The following is a 12,426-nucleotide window of genomic DNA, read 5'->3' on the forward strand; positions in this document are numbered from 1 at the left end:
CCACCTTCAATCTTTCCCAGCATCAGGGTCTTTGCAAATGAGTCAGTTCTTCACATCAGGTGGTCAAAGTATTGGAGTTTCAGCTTCAGATCAGTCCTTCCAATGAACACTCAGGATTCATTTCCTTTAGGATGGACCGGCTGGATCTCCTTGCAGTTCAAGGGACTCTCAAGACTCTTCTCCAACACCACAGTTCAAAAGGATCAATTCTTTGGCGCTCAGCTTTCTTTACAGTCCAACTCTCACATCCATACATGACTACTGGAAAAACCATAGCTTGACTAGATGGACCTTTGTTGGCAAAGTAATGTCTCTGCTTTTCAATATGCTGTCTAGGTTGGTCATAACTTTTCTTCCAAGGAGCAAGCGACAAGTGGGCCTTAGGTAGCATGACAATGAACAAAGCTAGTGGAAGTGATGGAATTCCAGTTGAGCTATTTCAAATCCTAAATGATGCTGTGAAAGTGCTGCACTCGATATGCCAGCAAGGCTAGTATTAAGTTACTCAAAAATAGTTATATTACTATTTTTGTTCACCATTATTTTTTTAAAGTAGGGTTAAAATTCAGAAAGAAACATCTGTTTTTCAAAAACAGGATGCACTACTGTTATTTGTAACATATATATCATCCTGCTCTATTAGACTGTTCAAACAATGGGACTGGTTCAAAATTGGGAAAGAGTGGGTCAAGGCTGTATATTGTCACCAAGCTTATTCAACTTTTATGCAGAGTATACCATACGAAATGCCGGGCTGGATGACTCACAAGCTAGAATCAGACTGCAGAGAGAAATATCAACAACCTCAGATATGCAGATGATACCACTCTAAAGGCAGAAAGTAAAGAGGAACTAAAGAGCCTCTTGAAGGTAAAAGCAGAGAGGGAAAAAGCTGGCTTAAAACCCAACATTCAAAAAACTAAGACCATGGCATCCAGTCCCATTACTTCATGGCAAATGGGGAAAAAATGGAAACAGTGACAGATTTTATTTTCTTGGGCTCCAAAATCACTGTAGACAGTGACTGCAGCCATGAAAATTTTTAAAAAGACGCTTGCTCCTTGGAAGAAAATCTGTGACAAACCTAGGCAGCGTATTAAGCAGAGACATCACTTTGCCAACAAAGGTAAGCATAGTCAAACCTATGGTTTTTCCAGTAGTCACGTATGGATGTGAGAGTTCGACCATAAACAAGCGCCAAAGAATTGATGGTTTCAAACTGGTACTGGAGAAGATTCTTGAGAGTCCCTTGGACACAAGGAGATCAAACCAGTCCATCCTAAAGGAGATCAACCCTGAATATTCATTGGAAGGACTGATGCTGAAGCTGAGGCTCCAATACTTTGGCCCCCTGATGTGAAGAACTGACTCATTGGAAAAGACCCTGATGTGGGGAAAGACTGAAGGCAGGAGGAAAAGGGGGCAAAGAGGATGAGATGGTTGGATGGCATCAGTGACTCAATGACATGAGTTTGAGCAAACTCCAGGAGACAGTGAAGGACAGGGAAGCTAGGGGTGCTGCAGTCCATGGGGTTGCAAAGAGTTGAAGGTGACTTAGTGACTGAATAGCAACAAATTAAACTGTTAGCTCCCCTAAAGCAAGAACTTATTTGTAACTCTTCCAAGCTAAGCTGTTTTCACATGGATATATTTGAGTAGACACATTTCAATGTGTAAGTGTAGATGAAAAACTTTGTTCCAGAACCTACTGCAACTTATTTGGCAGCAAAAGATGAACTTCTTCTAGTGAAAGAAATAAATCTCACACATAGATAATGAAAGTTGACTGCATAATTCAGCCTTACTTCTCTGAAACGAAGAAAAAGCAACAGGAAAACAAAGTTGGGGCCCAGGATCATCTAAGGGCCATATTTTACCCCCAAGCCTGGCCAAGTACAAACTAATACTTAACCTGTTTTATATCTTTGGTGAAAACTCATAGTCCCAAGTTCCAAATCCCAAAAAGTTTGGTTTTATAGTTAAACCATATTCTGGGGACTTTCTGATATCCATTTCAAATTCAATAAAAGCAATTTATAGATGAACTCCAAAAGACAAGCCAATCCTCCCACCCTAAGGTGGCTATCTACCCCTAGCTCAGAGCATGGAAAACAGGCTAGCACCAATTTGCTCCACACAGAGCCTTTCATCAAAGAATTTTTAAATGCTTTAGAAAAGTAAATGAATTTTCCCAACCTACTTATAAAGTATTACTAATACCATTTACAGGGATTTCTCAGGAGATAACAGCCCACACAACTTGCTCAGAGCAACAACACACATCAAGACAAGCATTACATTATTAAGTTGTGATTTCCAGTGCTAAATTTGTTCTCTGCTAGATCCCTGCTCCTAAGAACCTCCGTAACATATAGCATCCTCAGAAAGTCACACTTGCATTATGGTCTGCCTTTTTGTATGTGCCTTGAGAGCACAAGGTTTAGATGTGGCTACAAAGCAAAAATCTCAAATCTAATGATTTCCCCTGATCATTTGAAGAACGGAGTTGCTGCTAAAGGCTCCATAAGGCCTTTATTTCCTTTCTTCTTTTCTTTAATATTTTTCTCCAATGTTACTGTTCAGTCCCTTTGCTAGGAGTTCAGATTCATTCGTTCCAAGCATTCTTAAGCTCCTTCCACAACCCTCAGTGTTCAACACAAACCTAATGGGATGGATGAATGTTACAGTGTGCTACAGGTCTCTCTATGGTCAAATTTTAAAAGTCATACAGGATTCACTATCTTTTCCAGTGGGTTTTTATTGCCTGATTAATCTATAACAGAGAGATATCTAAGAGACCTCTGAGCCAAGCCAGAAACCAGTCAGGTTAGTCCTGCATGCTAAAAGATACCCTGCTATTAGCTACCTCCTGATACTTTCCTGTTCCTTCTTGCAGTTTTTCTCCCTTCATCCTGCCAGGATAAGCTGTGAAGAGACGTGCTGAAGGCCTAGTTTGATTTGCTGGAGTAGCTGGGTGTTGTATACACGTTCTTTTTCATTTTCATCTCCTTTAAGGCTATGTTTTTAGGTGTATGTTTTTGTTTTGTTTGCCTGTTCATATTAAACTTTGCAATGATCAAGGCAGATTATCTGTTTTTAAAATGAGCTTCTGAAAACTCCATGGACAGTGCTTCCACAGGCAAAGCTGGGTTCCAATCATGTGTAAGGCATGCGTGCTCAGTCATATCCTACTCTTTTCAATCCTATGGACTATAGCCCACCAGGCTCCTCTGTTCATGGGATTCTCCAGGCAAGAATAGTGGAGTGGGTTGCCATTTCCTCCTCCAGGGGATCTTTCCTACCCAGGGATTGAACCCACATTTCCTGTGTCTCCTGCATTGCAGGTGGATTCTTCACCACTAGAGACATGGGGGAAGGCCAATCATGACCTATTAGCATTTCCTTAGACAGGCTGCTTAACCTGTCAGCCTCTGGTCTCCTCATCTGTAAAATATGAATACTACTACTCTGTCATAAAGCTACTATAAGTATTCAATGAATCAGAATTACATAATAGATTTGACAATATTTACAACTACTGAGTAGTTACTTAAATCTTCAGTTATCCCAAAGGTAGCAAATGTTTAATAAACATTAAAACACTAAACAGAAAAAAATGTAACAAACCAGTAGCTTCACTCCTGGATATTGTTTTAGGAACAGAAAAATGTTTCAAAGGCTAAATCAATAGGAGGAAAACAGAAATATATCTCACTATAATAAAACCAGTGAAATCTGTTATATAATAAAATTTTAAAACCTACTAACGCTTCAGTTAAGCTTCCCAGGTATCACCAGTGGTAAAGAACCCGTCTGTCAATTCAGGAGACATAAAAAATGCAGGTTCAATCCCTGGGTTGGGAAGAACCCCTGGAGGAGGGCATGGCAACCCACTTCAGTATTGTTGCTTGGAGAATCCCATGGAGAGAGGAGCCTGATGGGCTATAGTCCATAAAGTCACAAAGAGTTGGACACAACTGAGGCGACAGTTGTGTATAGCACTTTGAAAGGTAAACCACTCTACTAGATATTCTAAATCTGGGCCACAAAGTGAGTCTGAAATTATACGCAAAATTCTTTATGTGTATTTTTCTATAAATGGATTTCAGCAGATTCTTTGAAAATACTCTGTATCTAAAACAGGCTTTGAATAACTGTTCTATTCAAATAATGCTTTACTGTTAGCTGAAGTAAAAAGATAAAATGACAGTCACGTCCCACAAAATAACTTGGACCCACCCACTGAGATACTTCAGAGTACATAAAACCTCCGCCCTTGCTCTGTGGTTTAAAGTCATACATTTAACTGACACTTCAGAAAACCAAGTACTGGCTGACTTGCCAAGTCCCAACAACTAACATAAACAAGGGTGTGAGATGAAAAGAGAACATTTTCCACTATAAGAGCCATTATCAACTCTCCTGGGACATCTCAGAAGCCAGCAATGACCAGGAACATCATTTTGATAGACTAGGGGTAGGGAAGCACTGGGTGTGTGGCGTCTAAAGGAGGCAGCCTTGGAAAAACTCAGCCCTTGAGGCCAGAGTTAAAAGTAGTGCTTTCTTCAGAGTTTGACTTTCCTTATTTGTAAATGTCACCCATCAGATGACTTCTCTGTCATACAGAGTGGCCATAACTCTTTGTAAAAAAAAAACGTATTACAAACATCAGGTGACAAATGTATTTTTAAATATATACATTGCCCTACAGATGTTACAGATGACAAAGACAGGGCCTAACTCAACAGCAAGAATACAGGGGCTCAATAAGCATTAGCTGAATAGACATAATGTGACTTTCTTCTCAGTTGACCTGGACACAGCTACATAAATTGTTTAAGTGGACAATGCTCCAATCACACAGCTCCTTAAAAGTCTGAACTGCATTATATGCTGCCTAGAACCTCTCCTGAACCATTCTGGGGATAATCGCTGAGAGAGACAGTCCACTTTCACAAAATCAGACACCTCATAGCTAACTCCCTCACTAAAGTCAGTCCTCTGGCTCTGCCATCAACCATTCATTCCACAAGTATTTACTGAGTGCATACCAGGTATTAACACAACACATGGAAGACACAAAAATAAACCATTTTTGTCCTAAAGGAAGGTACAACGTAGGAGGCACAGAGGAATGCAATTCCAGCCTGCAAGTATACTGCACACCAACGCCACTTTGCCAGAACTATGCTAGGAATACCAAGATGTGCATGGGCTCGGCCGTGAGTCATGAGCATACAGTCATACCCAAGAGATCAGGCACGCATCCCAAAAGACGAAACACAAAGCCAAGTGCCAGAAGTGTGAGAACAGTTCAGTGAGCTTTACAGACAGCCCTGTGCTCCATCCTGGCTCTGCCGCTGTGTCCTCTGGGCGTACTCCTTAAGTTCTGAGGGTCTCCACCCTGTCATCTGGATGAGGATTAAATCAACTAGAGATCACAGCATTTAGAAGCTAGCACAGAAGACACATTCAACACATGATAGCTACTCTCATTGATAGGCACGCTCATTTAAATATCTGATGAGATCTTAAGACAGATCTGGAAACACAGGCACTAAGAATAAGTCTAGCTCTTCACTCTTGATATTGGCAGGACTCCTCTATTCCCAGAGATGGGGATTTGTGGGAGCACTGAGGAAGCACAGAGGAGGGGAAAGAGGCAAATCTGGCCTTGTACCCTGACCCAAGTGGGCAGGTGGAAAAAATGGGTCTGAGCAGGAAGAAAAGTCAGAAAATGAGTTTTGAAATGAAATAGAGAACAGACCAAAGGAGGGAAATGTTAGGGACTATAGCTGCAACAGTATTGCCACAAGCTTCCAGTATAGGCAACAGAGCGGAGCAAGAGACAACCCGAAAAGCAGGTTGGGGCCAAACCCTGGGGACACAGAAAACCAAATTAAGAAATGTACACTCTATCCTGGATGCAGATCTGGGGGCAGCAAACAAGCAGTCAGGAAGATGACTATGCAGCAGATGGACAGGAAGGGCAGGAAGAGAGATGAGGGAAGCCAGTTAGAGACTGCAGAGGCAGGAGGCAGTGAGTACCTGAAGCAGCCTGGGCAAGAGTTAACAGAGGCAGAAGGCACCTACATGGGAAACAGTCAGGCCTGGCGAAATGAACACAAAACATAAAGGCGAAAATAAATCTGAAGCCTGGACCAGAACAGTGACACAAGTACAAGGACACAAGTACAAGGACAGACAGCGAAGAGGTTTGAGTCATCTCTTGGTTAAAGCGAGAGGAGAAGGCATTGGGTCTCACCATAGATTCACAGCTACCAAAAACTGTACTGTAGAATCAGCGCCAGATAAATGTATTTGCACTGCGAACAATCTATGCCCCTTCTAAACATTGTTAGTCCTTACCTCTTACCTTCTTAAGAAACCAGGGTCAAAGCAGTCCTTCAACACTCCTTAGGCCTCAACCTTAATTAGGCTGAAAAGCACAGACATTACTAATCTCCCCAGAAGGGACTGTCTCAGAGGAGAGAATCAAGTTTTCTGCTCCTTTTAGTATTAAGAAAGTGGACTAGTCAGAGTTATTAAATTACCGCTCCATTTCCCGATGTCCATTCAGTCAGGAGTTTCTGGTTTCTGGTAACTTTAGAAGTTCAGCTTGAAAGGAGACCTGCCTATTTCAGTGCCCCCTCCCCGCCCCAGGCCCCGCAGCCGGACCACCACACTATCATCTCTGAGCTTGCCCGACACTGGTTCCATAATTCATTGGATGTCCCTCAAAAAGCGCTGCTCCGTGTCACCTCTCCTGTTACCGCCTGGAATAAATTAAGTCCCATGTTGCAAGTTTTAGTCTCATCTCCCCAGGTTATTCTCTCAAACTGCCTAAGTGCTAACTATGTTTGGCCCTTCGCATTCCAGCAAGTGCTTTTCCACTCGCTGTGCTTTTCCTCTCAACACCACCAACAGGCATTCATTTTGTACAAGTGGTTTCAAAACTCTGGAATCCAGGAGACGCTGATTTACATATAAGATTTCCTGTAAGAAAATTTGCAAACTTGCTCTTAAGAACTAAAATATTTACCTTTGTACTAAAATATTTAACTAAAATACCTTCCGGGTATTAAAGTCATAATCTTTTGTTTGGTTTTCCTCAATTCTAATTATTTAGCAACTAATCTTGACCAAACTACCTCATACATTAAAGTAAATCTCAAAACGAGATATATATCATAAGAATTACCTGAGGGGGCTTGTTTAAAATAAATTAAAAGGCAGAACCTAGCCCCTTCCAGAGAGTTCAAGGAATATAGCCCAGCATGCATGTTTAACAAGCATTGCAGGTGACTGCAGTTTTTTTGAAAGACACTTCTTTAAAGCCTTTATCACATAGGTAGTCATCTAAACTTATCCGGTCCTTCCGGTAGGACCCTGCTCCCTGGTCTCCTACAGTTCACGGTGAATGCAAGGCAGGTTTTGGTGCTGCTGCTGTTTACTGAGGGAAAGGAAGGCAAATGAAGAAACAATATTAAGAGGAGAAAAGAAAAGCAGGCATTTTTATCAACTCCCACTTCCTTGTTTAGGTTGCAATTAAAGCAGGAAATCTTAACCTTTAAGGTGTGGACTTCAGGATATAACACTAATCCTGCTGCTGCTGCTGTCACTTCAGTCGTGTCTGACTCTGCGCGACCCCATAGACGGCAGCCCACCAGGCTCCCCCGTCCCTGGGATTCTCCAGGCAAGAACACTGGAGTGGGTTGCCATTTCCTTCTCCAGTGCATGAAAGTGAAAAGTGTAAGGGAAGTCACTCACTTGTGTCCGACTCTTAGCGACCCCATGGACTGCAGCCTATGAGGCTCCTCCGTCTATGGGATTTTCCAGGCAAGAGCACTGGAGTGGGGTGCCATTGCCTTCTCCGAGCACTAATCCCATAAGCACTCAATTCTCCACTAAATAAATGCCTTTCTCCACTCAAACCCAATTTTCCCTAAGAATTTCAGGACTTACCATTTAGCCCCAAATGTGGTCAATTTGCTGCAAATTCATAAACATTTCAAAGCAGTAGTCCTTACCTTGCTGTCTTCTTCCATTTTTTAGTACTCATTAAAAACCAAAAACAAATCAAATGATACAAAGGAGAGTGATAAGTTTACTTGGAAGAGATATGCTAAATAATTTTTTTAATTTTAATTATAATTTGGCAGTAGGCTTTTCGTTCATGGCACTGCACTTCATTAAATGGCTAAAATTAACTATGATCATATAGAATTGAGAACATCAGATCTTATCAATTAAGTGGGTGCAATGCTTGTTAAAAAATTCATAAACATTCTTTTTACTCCCATTGGTATTAAAGCCAGGATTATCTATAGAATTGATATAAAGATCCAATGCCTATACACCTTTTTAAGTGCAAATTTATGACACAAGTAGGGAGATCAGACAGAAAGGAATATTAATAGGACTTTGTTTCATTTTACTTGCAAAATAAAGGTCTGAGTAACACAATATATTTTATATCAAGCTAAAAGCCTTTTTAGCGGTGGCTCAGTGGTAAACAATCTGCCTGCCAATGCAGATTGGGGGGATATGGGTTTGATCCCTGGGTCAGGAAGATTCCCTGGAGGAGAAAATGGCAACGCAACCCACTCCAGTATTCTTGCCTGGGAAATCCCACTGACAGAGGAGCCCGGCAGGCTACAGTCCATGGGGAAGCAAAAAGAGTAGGGCATGACTAAGCGACTAAACAACAAACAACAAAAGCCTTTTTTATTTCAATTATTTTCCATTATTTACTGGAAAGTCTTTGAAGTCTATCGCCATTTTCTGTACCCATTCTTCAAAAAGGTAATAAATGATTCTTTCAGAAAAAAAGATAGTAAATAAAAATGCAAATTAATTGTTCCAGTCATCCTAAAGGCAAACATATCTAAATACACTCTCAGACTTAACTGAGAACTCAAGCTTATTTAAGACGGCAATGGTCAAGTATGAGTTCCATTTCTTAAAAATTACAGATACAGTTAAACAAGGACGACCAAAAAAAAAAAAAATCAGCAAAAATTAAAGTAGATATAGCAAGGTGATAAGATTGTGAGTATCTCCCCCACCTGATGTGTTAGTAGAACACCATCCATGTTGCGTATCCCTCCAAAGGGGCACCCTGCCCGCCAGCATTGGGCCAGTGAGGTAGGCCATGACCCATCCAGCCCTCAGTAGATGGGCCTAAGGGAGGGCTGTCACCAGCTCACCAACACCCAAAGCAAAGATTTTTTTCTTTCCCTTGGTTCTACCAGGTTAACTCTGAGCTGGAAAAAAGACCACTGCAGGGAAATGAACTCACTCCAGGAGTCTGAGGTTGCTCTCCCCTTGAGACTTGGGTTTCTGGGTTTCCCTCCCTAAGAATTAAAAACGGAGATGATAGGGTCGGACAAAGATAACCATTGCCAGACGCACTTTTCTCGGTACTTCTCTAAACAACTCACTTTCAGCAGTTTACACTGCTGCTAAAAAAAAAAAAAGTTATTTAGATTTACTGGAAGAGAGAGGGAGGGAAATAGGAAGGAAAGGGGATGAAAATAGGCCCCTCTGCCCCTCCAAGCTTCCCTGTTCTGAAATGTGTCTCATCCAAGTCGATTCACACGTGAGCTGGCGCCCGCGTTTCTCCGTCGTTTGTCTAAGGATGTGCTCCTTTTGGAGGTTCGCTCACAATCACTCTGGCTCTGAGACCGGCTCGGGGAGCTTGTTCCCAGTTCAGGCGGGTGAAAGAGACGTTAAGGTCCCCCACCTACCTTCAGGGTCGGACCATGGCGGCCTATCTTTCTCCGTTTCACAAGGGTTTTGGAGGTCCGTTCGGACAGCGCTCCCTCGAGGCCCAGCCCGTCCTCTGTGGCACAAAAGCAGAGCGGAGCCGGTCAGTCTTTCCGCCCCGGGGCCGCGGCGGGAAGTGCGCGACGAGGGCGGGGCTTCCGCGTCCCCAACTGCACTCCCCCCGGCCACCGCCCGGCCCGGCCCGGCCCTGACCTTGACCACCGCCGCGCGCCGGCTCGGGTCTCGGACCCGCGCACCCGCACGCGGCCTGGAAACGTGGCACCGCGGCCAGCCACAAACCCCCGGGTTCCGGCCGGACTCGAAGATAAACAAGTCTCGCTAAAATACGCGTCCGACGTTCCCGGCAAGTCCAGAATTCAGAAAAGCCTCATAAAGAAGGCTAAGGCACAATTACCTCAGTTTTTTATTAAAAAACACCTCCCAACTTCATCTTCCTTTGAACTCTGCATCGCTAAAGCATGCAGAAAACCAAATTCCAAAGTTTCTTTGAAATCTGAAACCACGGGGCAAGATTAAGGACACTCTGCCCGCTGAGGGTGCTTTTATTTAAGAGCCTTGAAATAATAAAGCAACACCCTACATGACAGCCTGGGTGCAACTGGTCCAGTTTTACAAACGGATGAACTCAGGTAGAGAATGAGTCAGTGAGAATTAAAAATAGACTCCAGTTATCCTGACATCAGGTCCATACATCAGACAAAAACCACCCAAGCACCCAAAAGTACAGTCTTATAATAACAATAATAGCAGGACCGATTCTGCAGTGCTTTGCATATATCAACACTAGATAGTCACCACTACCGTTTCCTAATATGTTTTATCAGGTCCATTTCACAGATAGGGAAGAGGCACAGAAACACTTTCCTGCCCAAACTCACGCAAGCTACTCAACAGCTGAGCCAGGATTCAAAGCCGGCAGTGCGGTGTAGCCTTTAAACGCCTACCCGGCCTGACCCAGTGAGATGAGCGCCCGTTCCTCTTGGCCGTCTCCTGTGACAGCCTGGGGAGTCACAGCAGTCTGAGCGTGGTCTCCCCGCTTGCACACACGGAGACACATACGGCTTGCCAACCTCTCGCAATTTCTGAAGATTCAGTGGTGTGAAGATTACTCGAAAGGCATCCTTAAATTGTTATACTCGCTTAAGGCTGACAAGGCTCTGTTAAACTATTCATCATATTTGCACCTGCATTTCCAGACTCGTGCTCTACGAAATGATACAAAACCCCATTTTTCTCCAATATTCTGCAAACCGTCCCTATAAAGAAAAGCTAGAGACAGGAAACTACCAGTCGACAGAGGGCCGGTCTCACCTACCGACGCGCTAAGCTTTCACCGACCTGGGCGAAACAATGACCGACGCCAAAGAGCTCCCTCGCCTTAGAGAAGCCTCACCCCTGCTCAGACACGCCTTCAAACGTCTCCCTTCCCCCTGCATCCCCAAGGCATCCGGCAGGAGGATGCTCTGGGCCCGGCGAGCTCACCGCCCGTGGGCTCCAGGCTTCCTCCGTTTCCAGTGAACCCGAAGCTTACACGAACGCGAGCCCTCGGACACCCGGCGGTCCTCCGGACGTCCCAGCGCCTTCAGCTCCGGGTGCAATGCGGGACTGGAGGGAACTGAGCGAAAGGTCCGCGGGCTCCAAGTGGCTCCGAGAAGCCACGCCCTCCTCTTAAATGGGCGGGCAAACCGCCAGAGTCAGAATGACAAAGCAAAAATCCACTCCTCGTGCAGCGCTGGCGCCTACGCGGATGGGCTTAGCAAAGTGGGATCTCCTAATTGGGTGACAGCACATGCTCTTCCTGCTCACAGCGCCCCCAACCCAAAAAAGGTGCAAACGCAACTTAAGGAATGTGTAGAACCGGAACCAAAAGAGTGTGCCTTAACTGAACTGGACTATGCCCTCAGGCAGTGACTCTGGAACTGTGTTACCGATTGTGATCCGGCAAGAAACTTTAAAAATTCTGACACCTGGTACACACTCCCAAACATTCCGATGTATTAATAATTGGTATTGGCTGCGACCTGGGCGTCTGAGGTTTTTTAAAACTCCCTGAATGATTCTAGTGAACAGCAGTTTGGGATCCCTACGGTAATGGATTAGTCAGTCTGGTGATTCTGTAAAGGAAGTGATGTGTCTTTTAAAAGAAACTTCCAGTCCATCCTGACTAATTCTGAAAGGTGACAAATTCTTACCAAGCGTAACTTCGCTTTGTAGTACTTCTTATCCCACTCAGATTTCGGTCTGTCATGTTTGTCTTAAGGAAAACTGAGAGTATGTTTAACTCCAGCCGTGCCAGCCACCTGCAGCCAGCTGCCCAGGTGAGCCCCACTCTCTCATACCTCCTTGCTCTTACTCATGTTCTTACTCAGCACTTGATACTGGTAGGTGGCTATGAATATTTGCTGAATAAATAAATAACCTTCCCCACTGTGCCATATGGTTACTGCCTGACTGAAGCACGCTCAGATGAAAGGGTTGCGGGTCTCTAAAGAATCCATGAAGCCACAATTTGCTCCTTTGAGTCCCTTTCCCAGTGCAAGGCAGAGGCTTAGTGAAGCCTCTTGGGTTCTGAATGTATGCGCACGTGTGCATGCACACACACACACAAACACACACACACACACACACACACACACA

At 43.9% G+C, this 12,426-nt stretch overlaps 1 protein-coding gene across 5 annotated transcripts in view; it reads right to left on the minus strand.

Moving 5' to 3' along the window:
- Positions 1-11,468, minus strand: part of TXNRD1 (thioredoxin reductase 1) — a 59,120-nt gene extending 47,652 nt beyond the window's left edge. Inside the window, exons 1-2 of one of the 5 annotated variants that reach the window (XM_061125470.1) lie at positions 11,321-11,468; positions 9,750-9,844 (exon numbers count right to left, since the gene is read on the minus strand). The gene's annotated coding sequence lies outside the window, so the exon portion shown is untranslated. Of the gene's footprint in view, positions 1-9,749; positions 9,845-11,104; positions 11,124-11,271 lie in introns of those variants that run through there. The other 4 variants (XM_061125471.1, XM_061125472.1, XM_061125473.1 and 1 more) reach the window with 4 other exon arrangements.
- Between the last annotated feature and the right edge of the window lie 958 nt (positions 11,469-12,426).

Source organism: Dama dama, chromosome 22 (assembly GCF_033118175.1).
Source record: "Dama dama isolate Ldn47 chromosome 22, ASM3311817v1, whole genome shotgun sequence".
Lineage (NCBI taxonomy): Eukaryota > Metazoa > Chordata > Mammalia > Artiodactyla > Cervidae > Dama > Dama dama.